This window comes from Choloepus didactylus, chromosome 1 (genome assembly GCF_015220235.1).
Source record: "Choloepus didactylus isolate mChoDid1 chromosome 1, mChoDid1.pri, whole genome shotgun sequence".
NCBI classification, from domain to species: Eukaryota; Metazoa; Chordata; class Mammalia; order Pilosa; family Megalonychidae; genus Choloepus; species Choloepus didactylus.
In genome coordinates this window covers 140,968,144-140,992,785 of record NC_051307.1, presented here as the reverse complement: position 1 = coordinate 140,992,785, position 24,642 = coordinate 140,968,144, and positions in this window count along the sequence as shown.

Below are 24,642 nucleotides of genomic sequence, written 5' to 3'. Positions count from 1 at the left end.
AAAAAAAGAAATAGAACATTTCCATCATCCCAAAGAGTTCCTCCCAACCTCTTTGCCTTCAATACCCTTTCAACACACCCAGGCATCTAGCAACCACTGACATTTTTTCTATCACTATGGTTTTGAATTATCCATAGTATAGCTTTTGGTAATTGACTTCTTTCATGTGGTCTAATGCTTTTGAGATTCAGCCATGTTGTTGTGTGCATAAGTTCTTTGCTCTTTTTCATTGTACGAATGCATTACAATTTGTTTATCCACTCATCAGTTGGTGAAAATTTGGAGCTATTATAAATAAAGCTACTATAAACTTTAATGTACATGTATTTAAAGGAACATGTGTTTTTGTTTTTCTTGGTTAAATATTTAGGAGTGATATTGCTGGGTCAGATGGTAATTGTGTGTTTAACTTTTTAAGAAACTGCCAAAGAGTTTTCCACTAGCAATTTATGAGTATATCAGTTGCTCACAACTTTTTCAGCACTCTTACCATTAGTTCTTTTAATCTTAGCCATTTTGGTAGGTGTGTATTGGTATCCCATTGTGGTTTTAATTTGCATTCCCCTAATGACTAATGGTACAGAACATCTTTTCATGTGCTTATTTGCTTTTGTATGTCTTTTCTCATTAAAAGTCTGTTCAAATAATTTGCCCATATTTTATTGAGTATTTTCATATGTTGAGTAATTTCTTTAATCTGGATTGAAGTCCTTTATCATACATGTTTTGAAAATATGTATGGGTGCAATCTTATTGCAGAAAAGGTTTTGTATAGACTTAAAAGCAGCTATCAAATTATAAAACACAGTGGCAGTAATGAAAAATATATTAGATATTTCAGAAAACAAAATTAGTGACCTGAAAGGCTATTCACGAAACTCTTCCAGGCCTTATAGAGCAGAAGGATAAAGAATTGAAGTTAGGATCAGAAAATAAGAAACTTGGACTTATAATCAATAAACACAGCAAAATACCCTTAAACTCAGAAAACATATCACTCCTCAAACTGAAAGGACCATGGGGTGCCAGGAAAATAAAATTAATTTCAAGGTTTCAAGCTGAAGAAAAAAAATTTCTAAGAACTTCCCAGTGGAAAACACACACACACACACACACACACACACACACACACACACACACACACACACAGATTTCCTCAAAAAGGAAATAGATAAACAGAACGGCTTCAGATATATCTTCCACAGGAAAGCTCAAAATGCTCACCCACACCCACCAACCCAAAATGGAGCATTGTTTACAACCATGTTTTTCAAAAGTTGACCCATGAGCGAGGAGTGAGTCATGAAATCAATTTAATGGATTGTAACCAGCATTTATATTTAAATGGAATAGAACAGAATAGAAAAGCAATATAAAAGTATCTACTGTATATTAAGGTTAAGTATCCATACAAACACACTGGGTAATGCATTCCTTACACTTGGTTGCATTTAAAAATGTTCGAGGAAAAAAAACACGCACAGAATCTACCACCCATGTACCATTTCTGCAAAAATACTCAGATGAATACTATAGTTGACTGAGTAATGAAAAAACATATGGGACTAACATATTGCTAAAGAAAATGCAGTAAGCATCTGTGTCAGCTAAGGTTCTAGTTTGCAACAACTACTATTAACTCAAGTTAATTTAAGTCAGATGAATTTAAACAAAAAAGGAATCTATTGGAAGTATATTGGATAACCTATTAGTTACTTAACTGCTACACAACAAATTATCCCAAAACTTGGTGGCTTAAAACAATATTTACTATTGTGAGTTTCTGTAGGTCAAGAGTCTAGGGATAATGTAGCTGTGCTCTCTAGTTCTGGGTCTCTCAATTGGCTGCCATTAAGATATCTGCTGGGACTGCAATACGTTCATGTTCAACTGAGCGTGGATTCACTTCCAAAGTAACTTCAGCATTTGTGGGCAAGATTCAGTTCATTGTAGGCTATTGGACTGAGGGCCTCAGTTCCTTATGAGCTGTTGACCAAAGGCCTCCCATGACTTCTTTCCATGTGGGGAGGCTAGGTAGAAGCCAGTCCAGGAGGAAACCACTGCAGCAATAGCTGAATGCTGCACACCACTTCTGGCTCTGCCAACTCAGCTAGCTTCAGACTCCAGATACTCTCTACAATAATACTTAGAAGTAATGTCTAATTGATTATTGACATGGTCTGAAAATATCATAAAAATTGTAAAAGTAATTCTTCAAAAAGAGCAAATAAAATGAAAACTTTATTATAAGCACAAATAATAATAATCTGAGACTATTAGAGGAAAGAACTTTTTATCTTCCAAGGGAGGAATTAAAAATGAGTATATATGCATATTTTTTAACTTGTAATATGGAAATTTTCAAGAATAAACAAATGAGAATAGTATAATTAACCCTCACGTATCATGATTCAGCTTTAGTAATTAACATTTTTACTAATCTTGTATCATCTATTCCCTATAGTTTTTTCTGGCTATTTTAAAGCATATTCCAAACAATATAAATTATATAAATGTATAATGATTTAATATATAATATATATTATTAATACAATTTAAATGATTTTTCAAAAATTTAAGGCCATAATTAAATGTGCTTATTAAATGTTGCCGCAGCCCAAGAGGGCCATGCCAGTCCAAAGGCCACAGAAGACAACGAGCATTTTCTGATACATGAACTTTTATTCAGGGCTTACTTACAGGGTGAGAAGTCGTGGAGAGATCATGATGGCTCTCTCAGGCCGGGCAGGCATCGCGTTTACAGGGAAGACGACCGAGGGATGCAAAGAGGACAGAAAGCCTTTTATAAGGGTTTAAGACAAAGGCCTTCCTAAGGGTGGGGGGAGCATAGATGCAGGAACAGGTCACTCTGACCTGGGGAGTGGTGCAGGAAGGACTAAAATAACACTTGAATAATTACATTTTGCTCTTTTTGTGAGACTAAGAGCCTCTCACTTCCTGCCTACTTCCCATAAAGTTACATTTTAAGGTCAATTTACTCTTTTTCTCTTTACTGGCTTACAAAGACAATAGGTTAAACATTTAGCTGCCTGGGTCAGACATACTGCTGTGCACCAAAGATCTGCAGGCCTGTTTTGCTCAGGCCACGGGTTGCCACAAATGTCTACTATGTGCCAGGCATCCAGGCAAACATACTATGATAAAAATTGGATAGACTCTTCTTAGTTACATTAATGAGCATTTATATGTCAAATAACATAGTATAAAAATAAAAAATAAAAGTTGTGAGAAAGTTTGTTAAGGAATTGAAAAAAAAATCATGAAGACATTAATCTACCTCTCAGTCTCCTAAAGATGTAATTAGTACATAATTTAAATGCTTAGGTAAGTATTTGTATTGAATTTTATACTACACAGATATTATATATTTTTTTTCAAATATTCATGGCACATTTACAAAAATATTATAAAGCCAACCTTGATAGGCTCCAAATAGTACACTAGTAAAAGCAGATTTTCTGACTACAATATAATAAAAGTAAAAACTTATAAGAGCAAGAAACCCACAAATAAACTAGAAAGAAAATCCCATTTATTAAGTAGAAATAAAATGTATATAATCATTGAGTCAAGAAGCCAAAGCATCAATAACAGATGAATTAGAAAACAACAATAACATATTAACGTGGCAGCACACATGTAAATTTAGGAAAAGTGCACACAACTGTACTTAGAACAAAATGTATAATTTAAATGTTTTTATTATTCAATTAGAATTAATGAAAACTGTGTGCCATTTATTAATTGATTGCCTGTTAGTGCCAAATTAGCCCTTTTTGATCGCTCTGTGAAAATGGATATGGACCCTTTATATATTTTTTTGTTTGCCAGCTGGCATGGAAGTTCTATCAACAAGGTGCTGGAGAGACACTAAAGTAGAAAAGCATTTTCACTTCCTGGTTCTTGTGTGCTTGCTAGGAGGCTCCTACAGCATGGCTGTTAAGTGAGTGTGTATGAATGTGTAGCGTGTGCAAGGCTTTCTCCAGCACTAGGCTCCTGTAGCATTTGCAGCTCCTTGAGGGCCCTGGTTCTGCAGTACATGGCAGCCAGCAGCACTAGGAGGCTAGCAGCTCCCCCTGCTCTCACCCTGCAGCCACCCTCAGTTGGTTTGATAGAAGAGTGCTTCTGCCTCCTGCAGTCCTTGCAACCAGGACTAGGCTCCTCCAGCAGCTCAGTGGACAGCACAGTGCAGTGGACAGAGCACTTAGTAGCCCAAAGCTTCCACTCCTATCTCAACCTTGGAAGGTTTTGCAGCAGAGTGCCTCCAGGGAGACACCACCCAGTGAAAAGCTTTCCTTGGAACACTGTAAGGCAGATTTTTGGCAAGTTCCAGGGGACAGATTTACAGTAAATTCCTTCACTAGCACAGCAGCACAGTGACTTCCCTCCAATCATTGAGCTATTGTCTAGTCCTCTCCAACAAGTTCTATATCTCAGCCCCAGTGGGTATCTTCCTTGGGCAGTCTGCCTCAGCCCCAAGGGTAACGGCTGCTCCTTATTTCTGCTATTCCTGTATCCTTTGGAGTTTTCTTTACTTCTTACTAGGCAGTCTCTGGTTGCTTTAATCCCCCATTGTGGTTAATGATTATTTATGGTAAACTTTCCCCATTTGAATTATAATTTGGTTTATCTCTCTTGATTGCACCCAGGCTGATAGAATATGTGAAATTAGAAAAGGACAGCAACAATGAAAGAAAGAGAGGGAGAGAAAGAGAAAGATGGAGGGCAATAATGGTAAAAGCAGAAGCAAATAAAATAGAAAACAAAAAGCAGAAGAATTGATAACTACATTTGAGAAACATTTGGAAAACCATACGGAAATAAAATAGACAAGTTTGTATTGGCAAGGTTACTTAAATGAATAAGAGTGAACAAATGCAGAATATTAAAAGTGGGACAGAAATATAATTGACCCTAAAAACAGAGGGAATTCAGATAAAGAGATATAAAACTTTTTAACAGTAAAAATTAAATCTTGATTAAATGAATCTGGGAAAATAAAAAAACCACAACTGACTCAAGAAAAGTTATAAAACTCAAATAAGTGAATAACCCTGAAAGAAATATTAAAGATGTATCCTTCAAAAAAGTCTGATACAGACAGTTTCACTGTTAAGTTCCACAGCTTTCAAAAAACAGATAATCTTATGGTATTTAAACCGTTTCAGCAGACAGAGACAGAAGAAAAGAGTCTTACTCTTTGTAAGGCTTCTGAGGGTCTCACAGAAAAGTGGAGACACTAATATCTGATGAAATGGTAAGATTAAAATAGTTAACATATTTAAAGCAACTGGTCCAGGGATTTATACACTGTAAGAGGAAAGGACGCGGGTAACAAGCAGTATTTGTTGAGTTGCCTAGTGCCAAAATACCTAATTTAAGACACGCCTTCTGGCCATAAGTGTGCCAGAAAAAAATTTTGCTTTATTATCACAGAATAGAACAAGAAAGGGAGGTACTGGCTAAAATAGTTAACCTGAGTTGAGCACCAAATTCAGTTGTGGCTCAGCAACACCTGGGTCAAAGACACTCAGTAACAGAAGCCCCAGCAGTAGCGAGAGCAGCAACAACGACCCCAAGCCAGAGACAAGAAGCCAAGCACAACACCCAGAGCCTCTGCCTAGGTGGATTTTTTAGTCCAGGGCAACCCAAGTTTCTGCAGCCCTCCTCTGCCCAGACCCCTTAAGGATCCCTAACACAGCAGAACTCACTCTTTTGAGTCAGCACGAAAATACAAGTAGGGGTTCTGGTAGCCCCAGCTCCAGACCTGGCTTCTGATCCCCATATCAGGAACTTCGTGACAGTGGCTGAATTTTCCCTGCCTCCACAGTTCACCCTTTATCTTCAGACCCTTTCATTGACTTCTGCAGCTACATCTCCACCTCTGGGCACTTTGGCCCCCAGGTGAAGCTTGCTCTGGATGGGAACTATCCCAGCACTTGGATGTTTTTGAATATCTAGAGGAGTCTGTCCACTGAAATGACCTGCTGATCCTCTGGGGGAATCATTACAAAACCCTATGACAGCTGTGTTGGTGAGATTCATCCATGTTCTTGCCTAAAGACACTGCTTGGTATTTTCAGTGCTGTGAAGAAGTCTGTGCTAGTTTGCATCTGTTACGTACCCCAAAAAAGCCTATGTTCTTTTAATCTACTCTTGTAGATTACTCTTGTGGGGGCAGACCTATTGTGGGTGGGATCTTTTGATTAGATTGTTTACATGGAGATGTGACACTGGGTCTTAATCATTTTTACTGGCTTCTTCTATGACAGGATAAAAGACAGAGACATTTTGAAGAGAGTTCAGTGATGCTTAGAGAGAAAATGCCAAGAGACATTTTGGAGATAGCCATTGAAACCAGAACCAGAAGAGAAACTAAGAGATGAAATCCAGAGTTTGCCCCGGAAGAAGCTAGTGAGGACCCCCAGATGCTTAGAGAGAAACGCCCTGAGAGAAAAAAGCAAGGACGCACAGAAGCCCAGAGTCACTTTGAAGAAAGCAATGGAAACCAGAACCTAACCCCAGGAGAGGTCCAGCAGACTCTGGCCAGGTGCCTTCCCATGTGACAGAGGAACCCCAGATACCATTGGCCTTTCTTGAGAGAAGGTGTCATTCTATTGATGCCCTTCATACAGTTCATGGTCTTTAAAATGTTAAGTTTGTGAACTAATAAACCCCATTGTAAAAGCCAATCCATTTATGGCATTTTGTGTTTAAACAGCTTTAGCAAACTGGGACAAAGTCCATAGTGGCACAATACCATATTTTCAAATTCATTCTTCTGTTGCTAGATATTTGGTTAGTTTCCAATTTGGGTATGTTATGAATATTTCATGTTACAAATATGGCCGCTATGCTAATGAATTTCTGTCTGACATCCAGGAGTAGAATTGCTGTATGTTCAGTTTTAGTGAGAATACTGAAGAGTTGCCAAAGTAGATTAGCCAATTTGCTCTCACTAGCAACATCTGTTGCTCAGGATCCCCATCAACACTTGATATTGTGAGACTTTAAACTTTTTGCCATTCTGGTAACTGTGTGATTTTCATTGTGATTTTCATTTGTCTTTCCCTGACAACTAATGAGATTGGGCATTTTTCATATGTTTGCTGGCCATTAGGTTTTACTCTTACATGAAGAGTCTGTTTGAGGGTTTTTCCAGTTCTTTTACTTGATGGAAATGAGTTTTTTCTATATTTTAGGTATTAGTCCTTTGCCAGTTTTATGTAGACCAAATGCCAGTTATATGCAGTGCCAAATATAGTGCCATTGACACTTCATTTGCTGCTTCTCTCTTTTTTTTTTCTTTTCCTTCTATTTTTGAAGCTCAGGGATTTTATTTGTAATATTTCCTACATTTTTTTGTGTTGCTAATTTATTTTTTTAAATTCAGTTTTATTGAGATACATTCACATACCATGCAGTCATACAAAGCGTACATTCAGTTGTTCACAGTACATTATATAGTTGTGTGTTCATTACCAAAACTAATTTTTCAACATTTTCATTACCACACACACAAAAATAATAAGAATAAAAATTAGAGTTAAAAAGAATGATTAAAGTAAAAAAGAACACTGGGTGTTTTGTTTTGTTTTGTTTTGTTTGCCCCCATTTTTCTACTCATCCATCCATAAACTAGACAAAGGGGAGTGTGGTCCATATGGCTTTCCCAATCACATTGTCACCCCTCATAAGCTACATTTTTATACAACTGTCTTCAAGAGTCATAGGTTCTGGGTTGTAGTTTGATAGTTTCAGGTATTTACTGCTAGGTACTCCAATTCACTAGAACCTGAAAAGAGTTGTCTATATTGTGCGTAAGAGTGCCCACCAGAGTGACCTCTCGACTCCTTTTGGAATCTCTCTGCCACTGGTGCTGCTTCTCTTTTTACTTTTTAGGGTTTTGTTTAATGAATGATTTTTTAAAAACATATTTATAATGAAACTTTTACTCCTTAGGAAATTAGCGAATTATTCTTTCATTTTAAAAGATTAGACTAAATGGTTTTTTGGAGGGAAAAGATTAGAGGAAACTTACATACTCTATGCCATATTTTTAAGTAGTGCTTGAATATTTATAATGATCATGTATTAACTCATTCAACAAACATTTACTGAACACTTAGTATGTGCCATGTTCCACTCTAGATTCTGGGGATCCATCACTGAAAAAATGAGACAAAGACTCCTGGCCTAGTGGAAGCTACAAGGTAGAATGAAATATTACTTTTATTAAAAAAGAAATTCTGATGAATTCTAATAAAAATGTAAATATATTTTTAAAAACAACAACAAAGGAAAGAGATACAAAAAGGCACATTTAGTTCTATTAAAAGTTCATTTTGAATTTCAAATACCTACATTAAAAAAGAACACAGAATTTGGAATAAACACTTAAAACATAAGCAAAAGCTTTTGTCAAAGTTTGCTATTGATTTGTCATTGATTTCCACACTGAATTCTCTATAAAGAACACTGTAACATCAGACCCCAAGTTTTTCTAACAGATATAAATTGTGCAAAGCATATAAAGAAATTTACTTAAAAACATCTTATTGTACTGAGCCATATTAAATCAAAGATGCAAGTAATTTAAACATGAGTTGGATTCTGGCCTGAATTTGTCTAAAGTCATTACATTTAATTTTTTATTTTGAGTCAGTAATACACACACATAGTAAAATAAATCGATGACTACACAGGGTGTGCAGAGCAAGCATCTCTCACTTCCGTTCAGTACCTTCTCACCCCCCACTCCAGTCCACTTCCCTCCCAGCAACTACAGTTAGCAGCTTTTATGCATCCTTCAGTAGGTATTCACTCATGCATAAGCACATAGAGAGATTATACATGTGTTCTATGTTTTAACTGTTTTGTGCTACTGTGTTAAGGCAAGCAAGGGCTACAGATTTCTTGGGCAACTGGGAGACAAAGGGCTATGATTTAAATTATGGACAAAGCGACAGCCTCGCCTAAGCAAAGAACTGGGCCAGGAGAAGTTGAAAGGACCCGTCCTTGACAAAGCCTCTGCAGTGCCGAGCTGACCCCCCACACTGTGCAGGCAGTCTGAGGATTGTTTGGGTGCTGCATGGATGCGACAATGCTCTCCTCCAGAGGATACTGGGTTGCACCCTGCTCACCTCAGCCTACGCTTCAGAGTGAACATTTACATAGACAGCTTCACTTCTTCACTTCCTTCTCAAGGCTCAAAAATAAAACGATGATTGCTGCTGTCACCTCGCTCCCACTTCCTCCCAGATTTCTGGCAGTTCTCCTCCCCATTGCCCTGTGAGGCAACCCCGTCCCTAGTTGACATTTGATCTTCACCTGTCCTCCCCTCAGTTTTGCTTTCCTGGGTGCAACCTTGTAGTGAGTTTTTGTTCCCATCTGTCAGTCCCTGCCCCACACCCACTTTGGTTTTCTATGTTTTGGGCTCTTTCTTAGGTCCAATAGCCAGTGCCCAGGGAAAAGTACTTTAGGTCCACAAAGTCAGCAGACTTGAGGGGATCGAATTAACATATGTCATGCATATTTTATAAATATTCTTTTGCTCTGGACTTCGAAGTAGGGTTGCCAGATTTAGCAAATAAAAATACAGGTTGCCCAGTTTAATTTTCATTTCAGATAAATAAAGAATAATTTTTTAGCATCAGTATGTCCAAAGAAATACTTAATCTGTATTAAAATATGCACAACTAGTTGAGCAGTTAAGTTAAACAATCCTTCTAATCTGCATGTCCTTCCTTCCCTTAAGAAGGAAAGTTCTAATCCCCATTTCAGTGACTGTGGCCCATACACAGCAAAAACACCCACCAATTTCAAACTGGGCATTTATGTGAGTAGTCTTGGGCCAATGTAAGAAGCATTTCAAAGTGGTTGCTAGGTGGCAGATCCCAATTCTGGAAAGCATTTTCCAAATTCTATTAGTACTGCTTGCCTAGAGCAGCTTGGTAAACAGCCCAAACGTGTATGGTTTATAGAGCTTTACTCTCGTGCCATTTTTTTTATTATTATTACAATTTAAAATCTATGGCAAAACTGAATTTAAATAACACTTTCTAAAAAGTTTTGTCTTTTGAGCCAAATGCCAGAATGTCTAGGTAAACACAGGACCAAGTAATCACCGACTTAATTTATTTTTGCTATTTTTTCCTTCTGAATTTTTGAGATAGGTTAGACTGGATTTATTCCAAACAAATCTAGGCAGGAGAAAACTTGAAAGTACCAGCAGTTTTAAGTATCCCCACATGATTTCTGATACAATTTTACCTAGAAAATAGAGCACACACACAGAATTTTTTTTTTTAATCTCAAGTCCTTTTGCAAACACCAAAGTTGTCACACAAAAGGAACAGTGTGGCCTGCTCAGATAACTCTTTATTCAAATTGCTTCACAAACTGCATGAAACAAGACTTGTGATTCAGCAGGCTGTCTTGTCAATCCAGAGAAAGAGCAGGATCCAATAAAGGACAGAAAAGAGAGGAATTAGGCACTAGGAAATAAAGCCAAGGGGTATCACCAAAGGAAGTTAGTGACAATGATGCCACCCCTAACCAATTTCCCCAAAAAGAAATGGAACACTCCTTAGAGCATGTTCATGCATGATTTCCCCATTAAGATTGTATTAAACAGACCCTAAATTAAGCATAATAGGATAAACAATGCATACAATTACTTTACCTGTTCCAGGCACTAAGAGCTGGGAATAAAGCAAAGAATTATAGAAATCTGAAGTTAGAAAGAAGTTCACATTCTTTTTCTTACTGGTGCTCAGATTTTGCACAGAAATAATATATAGCGACAGGACCTTTGCAAATACATTAAGTAATATTGAGTGGAACCATATAAAACGGCAGGTATTTCACTTGCTTTTGACTTACGAAAATGGCAATTTCATTTGATTCTACCTAATGCTGTGCAGCCATTAAAAGATTACATGGTAGGATTTCCAGTCAACCAAGATGGCAGCATATACTGTTTAATGGTGCCTGTTCCCCCAGAGAGCCTTTGAACAACTAGCAAAACTGACAGAGCCATCTTCCTCAAAAGTCCAGAAAACAGTTAAAGGGTGGCAGAAACTATGTGAATTCCAAATCAAGAAAACGCAGCTTTGAAACAGTAGGAGAAATTCATGGTGCCCCTTCTGGCCCCTCCCTGGTGCAGTGGAGAGCCCGCCTATGTCCCCATTGTGGGTCCCAGGCCCTGTTCCAAAGATGAAGAGTAACCCCTATGTTCATACTGGGGAGCTTGTATGTCCCTGCCAAGTGATTGGGTGGCAGCCTGAAAGACTGTACCAGGAAACTCATCTCTAGCTCTCTCTCCCAGAACATGCTCTGCAGGGAGAAGCAGCTTGGGAGCACTTAAAACAGTGTAAGAAACAATAGAGTTGTTTCTTAAAATACATAAAATAGAACATCCAGGACGGGAAGAAAGAGTAGAGGGAGTATTCAAATTCTTATAAATGGGGGAATTTCTTTGCTTTCAGCTTCTGGCTTCAGTGGCTTCCTCTGTCTTTTTGTGGTTTCTCCGGGGCTGTTATCTATGAGCTTCTCTTAAGTTGATCTCTCTGCTTTTCTGCTTTCATCCTCTTAAAAAGGACTCCAGCAAGATGATCAAGATCCACTCCAATTGAGGCAAGTCACATCTCAATTGAAATAACATAATCAAAAGGCCCCACCCATAATAGGTCTATATCCACAGGAATGGATTAAAAGAATATGGCCTTTTCTGGGGTACATAACAGCTTCAAACTACCACAAGGCAGAAAGAATGTTCAAAGAAATGATGGCAGAAAACTTCCCAAATTTAACAAAATACATGAATATACACATTCAAGAAGCTCAGTGAACTCCAAACAGGATAAACTTGAAGAGGATGATAGATACATAATAGTCAACTGTCAAATGCCAAGGACTAGGAAAGAGTTCTGAAAGCTATAAGAGAAAAGCAATGTGTCATGTATAAGAGAGTACTAATAAGATTAAAGTGCCAACTTCTCATCAGAAAGCATGGAGGCAAGAAGGCAGTGGGAAAAAATATCAAAAGTACTGAAAGAAAACAATTGCCAACCAAGAACATATTCAGTGAGACTGTCTTTCAAAAATGAGGGAGATATTAAAACATTCCCAGATAAATAAAAGTGGTGGGGTAGAAGATCAATGTGCAAAATCAGTAGTCTTTCTACATACTGATACTGAACAATCTTATGAGGAAATCAAGGAAAAAAAAATCCATTTCTAATAGCAACTAAAAGAATCAAGTATCTGGAAATAAATTTAAGCAAGGATGTAAAGTATTGGTACATGGTAAATTAAAAAACATTGCTAAAGGAGAGGCTAAACCTGCTTGTAATTGTGCCTGAGTCTCCCCCTGAGTGCCTCTTCGTTGCTCAGATGTGGCCCTCTCTCTCTAACTAAGCCAACTCAGCAGGTGAACTTACTACCCTCCCTCCAATGTGGGACCTGACTCCCAGGGTGTAAATCTCTCTGGCAAAACAGGATATGACTCCCAGGGATGAATCCGGACCCAGCAAGGTGGGATTGAGAACATCTTCTTGACAAAAAGGGGAATGTGAAATGAAACAAAATAAAGCTTCAGTGGCTGAGAGATTTCGAATGGAGTCGAGAGGTCACTCTGGTGGACATTCGTATGCACTATATAGATAACACTTTTTAGGTTTTAATATATTGGAATAGCTAGAAGTGCGGTCGCGTCTATTGTGTCGGGGGGCGGCCGGTTGCTGAACCCTCGGCTCTTGGCATTGCTCGGAGGGTACCGGCGGCGGGGGCTCTTTCCCGGAGGCGAGGGCGAGGCGGGGGACTTGGCCAGGTCCCCGGCGGTGGCGTGCAAGGTGTGGAGGGCGGCGAGAGGAAACAGGCGGGACGCTTTTTTCAGGAGGGTAAAACCAAGAGCGTTTATTCAGGGGTGAGCACAAGTTATATAGGCTGGCATAGTGGGCGGGGGTTGTTTGAAAAAGGGGCGGGAGTTGCTCTGGCAACGGTGCATGTGCACTGGCAGTGGCGGGAGTTGCTCTGGCAACAGGGGTGGCGGGCAAGATAAGGGGGGGCGGTTTTCTCTGGCAAGCTTCCTGGCGACCAACATGGGGCAAGATATTTTGGGTGAGGAAATGGGGCCTGCATCCGGCTCCACTTTCTCAGGCCCGGGGGGCTGTGGAGGGCGCTACCGCCCGTGCCCACCACCCTCCCCAGGGGCGGATCCGGTCCCCTGGCCCAGGCCCGCCAAGTTGAAGCACGTAATCAGTATCCCGCATTTCCCCCTTCTTTTCTAATTACAGGAAGAAGCTTACCGGAGAGATCCGCTAAGGGATGAGGGAAAGGGGAGGCCGGGGAGGGGAAAAGGGGTTGACGGTTGCTCAGAGAGGCTGGAGCTCGACGTTGGTGTGGCGCCCGGGCGCTCGAGAGGGGCCTCGCGACTTGCGGGATGGACGAGGGTGGTGGCGCTGCGGAGGGTCAGCTTCTTTAGTGGAGGCAAGTCGTTGATACTGGACTTGCACAAATGATGAGAAGACAGCATTGGCTTGGTTTTTAGCAAGTTGGACAATTCTGCGGATAATGCAGGTCCCTAGGGTGAGAGCTAGAATAATCATTAGTAGGGGGCCGAGGAGAGGGAGGAGGTATGGGAGGATGGGGGCAAAGATGTGGGACCAATAGTTGGCGGCTTCACGGTCCCTTTTACGTTGTTCTAGTCCCTCTCGGACCTTCTTTAGGCTGTCTTCGGCGAGACCTGTGGAATTGGCATATACACAGCATTCTTCTCCTAGGGCGGTGCAAAGGCCTCCTTCTTTGAGGAGAAGAAGGTCGAGACCTCGGCGGTTTTGGAGCACGACCTCAGAGAGGGAGTTAACAGAATTTTTAAGATGGGAAATAGCGTTTTGTAGGTGATGAATGTCCTCGTCAACAGCCGCCCGGAGATGAGTTAGGGCGGAGCCCTGACTGGCTAACGCAGCAATTCCGGTGCCAGCGCCTGCAAGACCTAGGAGGGAGGCGATCGTGAGGGCGGTGATGGGCTCTCACTTTTGCAGAGGGGCAGGAGCTGCAGTTCTTTCCAGGCGGAGGAAGAAGTCTTCCTCGCTGTGGTATAGGACCCTAGGGATAAGGACAATTAGGAGGCAAGTTTCATTAGTGGTATTGAGGGTTTGCACGTTAAGGCAGGGGCTAAGTCCTGTAGAGGAGCAGAGCCATTGGGAGGAGTTGTGAGGAATAAGAAATTTGGCAGAGCTGCTGGGAGATGCGTAGTTGGCACAAGCTGTGAGGTTGGGAGAGTTACTTGAGCGAGGGCGGATGCATTTTCCTGTAAAGGAGACCGAATGAAAGGTTAGGGGGACGGCAGAGGTATTCCAATTGCATTCCGAGGGGCTGTTTTCTGTATTTTCTGAAAAGGAAAGGTTGGAGGCGACGGGCTCATACAGGGAGGAGGAGGTGGAGAGGCAAAGCCAGCAGGAGGAGGTAAGATTGGGGTTGGAGGAATTCACTGAGGTGAAGGCTGCTTGGATAAAGCCGAGGAGGGGAGAGGAATAACGAGAGGGGGGCAGAAAAGGTTGGGGTGGCGGGGTTGGCGATGCGCTGTTTGTAGCTGAGGTGCGGTTGGAGGGCTGTGGATTAAGGGGGTTAAGGACTTGGTTGGGACCGATGCCAGAGGGTGTTTTTAATGCAGTATTTTGGCATGGTTGGTTTGCAGCCTCTTTTTTTATGAGAATAAGTGATCCTCGGTCGGCTCCTTTCTCATAGATTCTGAAGCCCCAAGTTCGACCGAGTAACCAGGAGGGATCAGTGGGGAGCTGCACTGTAAGATTAAGGTGTGTGCAGGATCCCTCGCTTTCTTGGCCGAGCCAGTTAACTGTAGGGCGTTTGCACCCTGTAGGGGCCCACTTTAAGGTAAGGTATTGATCAGGAACAGGAGGCTTCCAATTAGTGGCTAATGTTTCACACCCCCAGTATGCACAGTAGTACTCGTTGGGGGAATTGCAGTACGATTTTCCAGGATTTGAGGATGGGCACATGTAATACTGGTCTAGGTTTTTGTTACTGCGTACTCCAACTCGGCCTCCCCTTCTAGAACTACCAGAGTCGCTATTGGCGGGGGCAAAGGTTCCGGGAAGAAACAGTTCAGAGGCATTAAAAGAAAAGGAGGGGGGTTGTGCAGTGATATTGCAAAAAACAATATTTGAATCCTCCCAATGCGCAAGGGTCCATTTCCAAGGCTGGTGGGGGTTGGCCTGGGTAGAAGAGGCGAGGGCCAGCATGATCGTTAGAAGGGAAGCAATGCTTGGGTGGGGGTTATGGAGGTGTAGGGGGCTGGCTTTTGCCTGTCTGTATAGGCGCATGATTTCCCTGATTTCCCGTCTCTCCGGGGGTATCTCCGGACCGGGGTCCAGGCCCAGGTGCACGGTTGTCATCTGGTACACCAGGTTGCGGAGACGACGGCATTCTCGTCTCGTTAGACGCGTGGTTGGTGGTAGCGGGTCGGATTGCTCTTCCTGGGATCCAGATTGGCTGCGATGCATCATCTGGGAAAACACAAGCAAACCCGCACCCCTGGGCGAGGAGTGGGGAGGGACCCTTCCAGGCATTACTCTCTGGGTTCTTCCAGTAGACCATTGGGGCCTGAGTGGGCCTATATGAGGGCCCCCAATGTCTATGTAGGGGCGAAAGCCCTTCTTTATTGAATGTGAATAGGTTAAGGTGAATAAGGGCTGTTATGATAAGGTCCCCTGGAGTTGCCTGGGGGAGCATGGCCCTTTCTTTTTCAATTTGTGTTTTTAAGCGGCGATGGACTGCTTCCACAATGGCTTGCCCCTGAGGATTATAGGGGATGCCGAAATGATGGGTGATGTTATATAGCTGAAGAAAGGCCGCAAAGGAGGCACTGCGATAGACAGGCCCATTGTCCGTTTTTATGTCCCAGGGGACTCCCATGAAGAGAATTCCTTGTCTCAGGGCCTTGATACAGTGTTTGGCCGTTTCCCCGGCAAGGGGGACTGCATAACACATAGCCGAGAAGGTGTCAATTATTACATGTACATACTTGAGGCGCCCAAAGGACAGAACGTGAGTTACGTCCATTTGCCATCTAGAATTGGGTTTTAGGCCTCGTGGGTTGACTCCCTGAGGTTGCAGGGGGCCAAGCGGTGCAAAGGGCGCACAAGTTGTGCAATTGCGGACAAGATGTTTACAGGTGTCTAGGGGGAGGCCACATAGATGATGCAACGATGTAGCCGAAAAGTGAAACCTAGAATGCAATAACTTGGCCTGGTTAACAGCGTCCCCCGGAGGGGCCGCTGTGTGGGTTAGCATAGCTTGGGTATCTTGAGCTGAGACCGCTTGGTCTACTATACTGTTGCCATTAGCCAAGGGCCCCGGAAGGCCTGAGTGACTACGAATGTGGCTAATGAACCAAGGATCCTGTCGATGCTCCAGGATGCTCCTGAGGTCAGAAAGTGCTTTATCGATGGCCGAGTTCCCCGGGAAAAAGGTGGAAAACGCGAGGACTCGGCAGACCTGATAAGTGTAAAGGCTGTCAGTGAAAATGTTTACTGGGTGGTCCCAGTGGGTGTTCAGCGCGTATGACATTGCCAGGATTTCCCCCACTTGGACTGAATGAAGGTTGACATAGCTGAATAGGCGGGGTTCTGGGTGGTCCGGGGGATAAGAGAGGAAGGCGAAACGGGTTTTGGAGGCGTCAGTAAAGACGGTAGTGGCACCCGGGATGGGTGCAGAGGAGGGGAAAGGGTGGAAGGGGCTGCGGAAGGGAAGCTTGGCGAGCCCCTGTAACAGTCGATGGCTAGGATAGTGGCAGCTGAATTCCCCCTGAAATCCTTCTAAAAGGATTTGCATGTCCGGGTTATCACGTATAAGCAGGCGGGTTTGGCCTGCGTCCAGGGGCCAAACAATTTTTTCCGGCGGCTCTCCAAATACATGAACAGCCAGGGTGACTAGATCTGAAGCTAGGCTGATCCAGAGCCGCACTGCGGGGCAAATTTTTCTAAGCCGGCTTTTAGCGGGGTGCGCCCAAAGTAGGGGGCCATCTTGCCACAGGCAGCCCATGGGTGTTCCGGGCGTAGGAAGGATGAGTGCCATAAGATTGCCCTCTTTAGTGCTGAACCTGTTGAGACAGCAGGCGGCGAGCGCCTTGTTAATGGCGGCAATGGCTTCCTTTGCCTCCTGAGTGAGCTTAATGCGCCGGGAGACCGCTAGCGGCGGGGCTTCTGGGACACTCAGCAGCATAAAGAGTGGTTGGAGCTGCGCGGTGGTGATCGGCAACGCAGAGCGGAGCCAATTGATTTGACCGCAGAGCTGTTGGAGCTCAGTGATGGTGACCCGATCTGGTATGTTCAGCTGGGGAGCGGACGGGGCAATGGTTTTATCAATGCTAAACCCTAAGAAGGCCAATGGTGGCACAATCTGAACCTTTTCGGGCTGGACTGTGAGGCCGAGGTCAGCTAAATTAGTGGTGAGGTCTTTGAGGATTAGAGGAAGCGCCTCGGCGTCCTCAGAGGCCACCAAGATGTCATCCATGTAATGGATGAGCATGGCCCGCTTTCGCAGGGGGGCCACTGCGTGATTAACATACATTTGGCAGATGGCCGGACTGTTACGCATCCCTTGAGGGAGGACTTTCCATTGGTACCTGCTAGCCGCGCCCGCGTGATTGGGGACGGGGACTGTAAAGGCAAAGCGAGGGCGGTCTCGCTCATGTAGCGGGATGGAAAAGAAACAGTCTTTGATGTCAATGGTGGCTACGTGATAGTGGGCCGGGATGGCCACCGGATGGGGGAGGCCAGGCTGCGGGGAACCCATGGGAAGAATATGCTTATTGATCTCCCGCAGATCATGGAGGAGCCTAAATTTCCCTGTGGCTTTTTTATGAATAACAAACACTGGCGAATTATAGGGACTAGTAGAAGGTTCTATGTGGCTTGCGTCCAATTGTTCTTGGACAAGGGCTTGGAGTGCAACTAATTTGTGCGTGGGAAGGGGCCACTGCTCCACCCATATAGGTTCCTCAGTATCCCACTGCAGAGGAACGGGCGCTGGAGGTGTTAAACGAGCAGTGGCGCACATTATTGGGGGGGCTGAGTGGTAAGCACTGCCCCAGAGGCGGCGAGGATATCACGGCCCCATAAAATTTGGTCTATGGTGTGTAGGAACAACGGGCGGAAGGTGCCTGAGTGGCCTTCTTCATCCTCCCACTTAATGGGTCCCATGGCCTGAAGAGAAGTGGAGGTACCGGTGGCTCCCACTACCGAGGGACCATCGAGAACCAAGCACATGGTGGCATACTGAGCAGGCATGCAAGAGACTTCTGCACCTGAATCGAGCGTGCCCGTGTACCATTGCCCCCCCTATTTTTAATTTACGGGTAGGCTTTTCCGGAGTGATTGGGACTGTCCAGAGAAGCGTTTTATTGCCGGTGAGGTGATGAGTTTTATTAGAACCGGCCGGCACGCTGCCTCTTAGGGGCGGGGCTGAGGCTTGCCCCGCTTGGAGTTTAAAGCTTGCTCAGCGCCTTGGTGCTGATTAACACCGGGGCAGCGGCAGAGGGTTTTGGGGTTATTTTTGCAATCGCGCGCCCAGTGATAGCCACGCTGGCAGCGTGGGCAAGGAGTGGGAGGGGGGCGCCCATTGCGTGGCATGAAAGGCGGGCGGTAGACCTCCGCATTGGGGCACTCTCGGGCAAAATGGCCGCTCTGCCCGCACCTGAAGCAACCGGCGGTGGCGGCTAAGGCGGCAGTGACAGCGCCAGAGACAGCCTGGGCTAGGGACGCGGCAGCTGGGTCAAAGGCGCTGCAGGCAAGTACCCAATCGTGTAGGCTCTTCTCCCGCAAGGGAAGGATAGCCTGCTTGCAAGGGGGATTGGCTCCCTCGAGAATGAGTTCTCGAGCGAGGGCCAGTTGGGCCTGGGGATCACTAACCTTTCGAGCGCAGGTTTCTTCGACCCTGGAGACAAAGGTGGCGAAAGGCTCACTCGGCTCCTGGAGGAGCTTGGTGAATTTAGTAGGCCGACAGGCGGAACAGTTGGCAAACGCTCGCAAGGCGATTCCCCGAAGGATAGGCCAAAAGGTGGCAGGTGCATTAATATAGGCGGATGCGTGTATATGCGTGTATAAACGCTCCCGTGCCCAAGTAGGCTTCGGGGTTATGATTGGCCCCAGTGGCTGCATCTTGCTCGCTCTGCCTAGCTGCTTCTGCCTGGAAGTGGGCACGCCAATCAACAAACTGGCCGGGGCTAAGGATGGTACGGGCAAGCGAGGCCCAGTCTTGGGGGAGGCAAAAGTCCATGGCGATATCCTGCAGTATTTGGGAAGCGTATGGGCTACCCAATCCGTCCTCCTTGACAGCCCTGCGAAGTTGCTTGATAGTATCTGAGTCTATGGGATACCAGTCGTACGGCCTTTGCGGTGTGGGCGTAACGTTAAGCGGAAAGCAGCGAAAGGCGCGAGGGAAAGGAGGACGCGCTTGCAGAGGGCCTGGCACGGGAGTGGGGGCAGCGGCAGCGTTGCCCCAAGGGTTGCCTTGAGGTGTAGAAGGCAGCCAGGGGTTGTTTGCCGGCGGGGCGGGAGGGGCGGCGGCAGCCGCCGGCAGCAGCTCTAAGGGGGAGGGGGAGGCAGGTTGCGAGTGGGGGGTGGGAGTGGGTTGCGGCGGCGCAATACAAGAGTCCGCCGAAGGGGGAAGCGGAAGCGGGAGGCCCCAAGTGTCGCAAGATGGCGGCGCGGTGGGCGTAGCTAAGGCATAAGATGGCGGACTAACTCTGCCCTGTGGAAGGGCGGGGTAAAGCGCATGCGGTTTCCGGCCCGGCTTAGGGCTGACGTCATTGCTGGAGCACTTCCTCCCCTCAGTGGAAGAAGAAGGAGGAAGTTCGCCATCTTGGCGAGACTCGGTATTGTTTAGTTTTTGGGGGGTGACTTCGAGCGCGTTGTTAATTTGCTCGACTAAGGATTCTGTGTCTGAATCGTGGTTCGCATTGGTCTGACTGTTCGAATCTGTCGATTGAATTGACAGGGCCTCCTTGGATTTAATGGGGCCTCGATTAGGGGGGAGGGAGCCCTGAAGGCAGGAGCGGACGGTTATTAAGGTGGGGAGCAAGCCAGGAGGGAAGCGCTTGCTCTCATGTTCCATGGCGTTGGTGACCCGATTAATAAAGTGATCATAAGTGACGGGGTCCCAAAGGTGGCAAGTGGTGAGCCATGGGTTAAAGGGCAGCAGGAGGTCCCAGTATACTTGCAGCTGCTGGACAGACACCTTACAACGATGTGTGTCTAGGAGACCCGCCAGAGCGCGAACTTGAGGCGCTTGGCGTGCGGATAGACGATTACCCATAGCGGAGGGGAAAGGAGGGGGGGGTTGTCTACCGAGCAAGGAGAATGAGGTAAACCGTGGCCGCGAGGCCGAAGGAGACGGCGAGAACAGAAAGCAGGACTCTCTGGTAACGGGAACAGTCTGGGGGGGCGGTCACGGCGAGGCACACTGTGCCGAACAGAGAAACGAAGACACAGAGGACTACACCAAAGTAATGGAGGGGTAGAGGGAGAGTGTTAGGAGGAATGGGGGTCATAGAAAGAGAAGACGAAAGGTAGTCGGGGGCAATAGCCGGGTTAATTTGGGAAGGGAGGAGCGGCCCAGGCGCGGAGCAGCAAGGGAGAGGCGGCTCCGGACGTGGAGCGGCGAGGGAGAGGCGGCTCCGCGGGGCGGCGAGGGAGAGGTGGCCCTTACCTTGCAGGCGAGGAGAAGGGGAGTTGGAGAGGCGTCCGGGCGAGCGGGCGACCTGCTAGACCGTCGTGTGGAGATTAGCCTCACACGGGGCACCAGTTGCGGTCGCGTCTATTGTGTCGGGGGGCAGCCGGTTGCTGAACCCTCGGCTCTCGGCGTTGCTCGGAGGGTACCGGCGGCGGAGGCTCTTTCCCGGAGGCGAGGGCGAGGCGGGGGACTTGGCCAGGTCCCCGGCGGTGGTGTGCAAGGTGTGGAGGGCGGCGAGATGAAACAGGCGGGACGCTTTTTTCAGGAGGGTAAAACCAAGAGCGTTTATTCAGGGGTGAGCACAAGTTATATAGGCTGGCATAGTGGGCGGGGGTTGTTTGAAAAAGGGGCGGGAGTTGCTCTGGCAACGGTGCATGCGCACTGGTGGTGGTGGGAGTTGCTCTGGCAACGGGGGTGGCAGGCAAGATAAGGGGGGCGGTTTTCTCTGGCAAGCTTCCTGGCGCCCAACGTGGGGCAAGATATTTTGGGTGAGGAAATGGGGCCTGCATCCGGCTCCACTTTCTCAGGCCCGGGGGGCTGTGGAGGGCGCTACCGCCCGTGCCCACCACCCTCCCCAGGGGCGGATCCGGTCCCCCGGCCCAGGCCCGCCAAGTTGAAGCACGTAATCAGTATCCCGCATAGAAGTAAATACCTGAAACCACCAAACTCCAACCCAGTAGACTTGACTCTTGAAGACAATTGTATAACAATGTAGCTTACAAGGGGTGACAGTGTGATTGTGAAAACCCTGTGGATCGCACTTCCTTTATCCAGTGTATAGATGGATGAGTAGAAAAATGGGGACAAAACCCAGATGAAAAATAGGGTGGGATGGGGGGGTGATTTGGGTGTTCTTTTTTTTCTTTTTATTTTTTACTCTGATTCTGATTCTTTCTGGTATGTGGAAAATGTTAAAAAATAGATTGGGGTGGTGAATGCACAACTATAAGATGATACTGTGAACAGTTGATTATACACCATGGATGATCGTATGGTATGTGAATATGTCTCGATAAAACTGAATTTAAAAAAAAAACAGAGCAGAGCTCCCTAGTGACCCTCAAGAGGCATGAGAAAAAATAAACATTTGTTTTAAGCCAGTAAAAAAAAGAAAAAAATAGGGTGGGAGGGGAAATGATTTGGGTGCTCTTTTTTACTTTCAGTTTTTATTTTTATTCTGATTCTTCCTGGTGTAAGGAAAATGTTCAAAAATAGATTGGGGTGATGAATGCATAACTATATGATGGCACTGGGAACAGTGGATTTTACACCATGGATGATTGTATGGTATGTTAAGATATCTCAATAAAACTGAATTTAATTTTTAAAAAAACATTGTTAAAAGAAATCAAAGAAGACCTAAACAATTGGAAGAATATTCCATGCTCAGGGATTGGAAGACTAAATATTCCAGTTTGCTAAAGCTGCCATTATGCAAAATATAAGGAATGTATTGGCTTTTATGAAGGGGATTTATTAGTTCACAAATGTCCATAAAAGTGTCCAAACTATGGCATCAACAAGAGGATACCTTCACTGAAGAATGGCTGATGGTGTCCAGAAAACCTCTGTCAGCTGGGAAGGCACATGGCTGGCATCTTCTGGTCCTTTGTGCCTGGTTCTGGTTTCAAAATGGCTTTCTCCAAAATACCTTTGGGCTTCTGTCTCTCTTAGCTTTTCTCTTACTCTCAGCTTCTGTGCCTCAACACTTGTTCTCCCAGGGCACTTCTGTCTTAGCATCTGGAGATCCTCTCTTAGCTTCTCTGGGGCAAACTCTGGGCTTCATCTCTTAGCTTAGTGTTCCAGTTTGCTAAAGCTGCCATTATGCAAAGTACCCATAATGGATTGGCTTTTATAAAGGGGATTTATTAGGTTACAAAGTTACAGTTCTAAGGCCATAAAAGTGTCCAAACTGAAGCATCAACAAGAGGATACCTTCACTGAAAGAAGGCCAGTGGCGTCCAGAACACCTCTGTCAGCTGGGAAGGCATGTGACCAGCATTTGCTGGTCCTTTGTTCCCAGATCATGTTTCAAAATGGCTTTCTCCAAAATGTCTCTGGGCTTCTGTCTCTCTTAGTTTCTCTCTCTCAGCTGCTGTGCATCTTTGCTTGTTCTCCAAGGGCCTTTCTCTCTAAGCTTCTTGGGGTCCTCTCTTGGCTTCTCTGGGGCAAATATAGGCTTCATCTCTTAGCTTAGCATCTCCAAACATCTTTTTGTCTGCATCTCCAAGCATCTGGGTCTGTGTCAGCTCTTAGCTTCTTTTAAGTACTCCAGTGAACTAATGAAGATCCACTCTGAATGTATGGGGTCCACCCCTCCATGGAAATAATTTAATCAAAGGTCATATCTCCATGGAAACTCTCAATCAAAAGGTTCCACCCTAATCAAAACACTAATAAGTCTGCCCTCACAAGATTGCATTAAAGGATGTGGCTGTTATGGGGGACATAATAGATTCAAACCAGCATGTTTAGCATCTCCAAATGTCCTTCTGTCTGCCTCTTCCAGCATCACCAAGTGTCTGTGTCTGTGTTGGCTCTTAGTTCTCTCCAAATGTCTCTCTCAGTTTGTCTGAGCTTCTCTTCTCTGTGAGCTCTTTTAAAGTACTCCAGTGATCTAATTAAGACCATCCAGAATGGGTGGGGTCCCATTTCCAAGGAAATAATTTAATCACAGTTCTCACCCACAGTTGGGTGAGTCACATCTCCATGGAAACAATCAAAAGTTTCCACCCAAAAAGATTGAGTTAAAAGTTCATGGCTCTTCTGGGGTCCATAACAATTTCAAACCAGCACAGTAAATATTGTTAAGATGTCAATTCTACCCAAAGTGATTTACAGATTCAATGAAATCTCAATCAAAATTCCAACAGCTTTATTGAAGAAATGGAAAAGCCAGTCATCAAATTCATACGGAAGGCTAGATGCCCTGAAAAGCCAAAACCGTCTTGAAAAAGAAGTTGGAAGACTCAACTTCCTGATTTTAAAACATATCACAAAGCTACAGTAATCAAAACAGCATGTGGAAAGATAAATAGACCAATGGAATAAAATTGATAGTACAGAAATGAACGCTCACATCTATTACTAGTTGATTTTTGACAAGGATGCTTAGTTGCTCACTGGGGACATAATAGTCTCTTCAACAATTAGTGCTGAGAAATTGGAAAACAATGAAGGAGGACCCCTACTTCACACCATATTGAAAAATTAACTCAAAATGGATCATAGCCCTAAATAGAAGAACCTAAACTATAAAACTCTTAGAAGAAAACATAGGGAAGCATCCCACAACCTTGTTTCAGCCAATGGTTTCTTAGACTTTATACCAAATACATGAATAACAAAAGAAAAAATATATGTGTGACTTCATGAGAAGTAAAAACTTTTGTACACAAACATACATGTCATGGGTGTCCCAGAAGGAGAAGAGAAGGGAAAGGGGGCAGAAAGAATATTTGAGGAAATAATGGCCCCAAATTTCCCAACTCTTATGAAAGACATAAATATACATGTCCAAGAAACACAACGTATTCCAAACAGACTAAATTCTAATAGACCTACTCTGAGACACATACTAATCAGAATGTCACATGCCAAAAATAAAGAGAGAATTCTGAAGACAATGTAAGCAACTGTATTCTTGGGATAGAATACATATTGAGTGAAATTGAGAACCCACTATTTAAATCAAGCACTCAACTTGAGACTTGCTCTTGTGAAATTTAGGTTGTAAATGGGAGGCTGAGCACTCCTATAATTATGCCTGACAGGCACCTCCAGGGAACATCTTTTGCTGCTCAGATGTGGCTTTTCTCTCTCTAAGCCCAACTGGGAAAATAAATTCATTAACCTCCCCTCCAC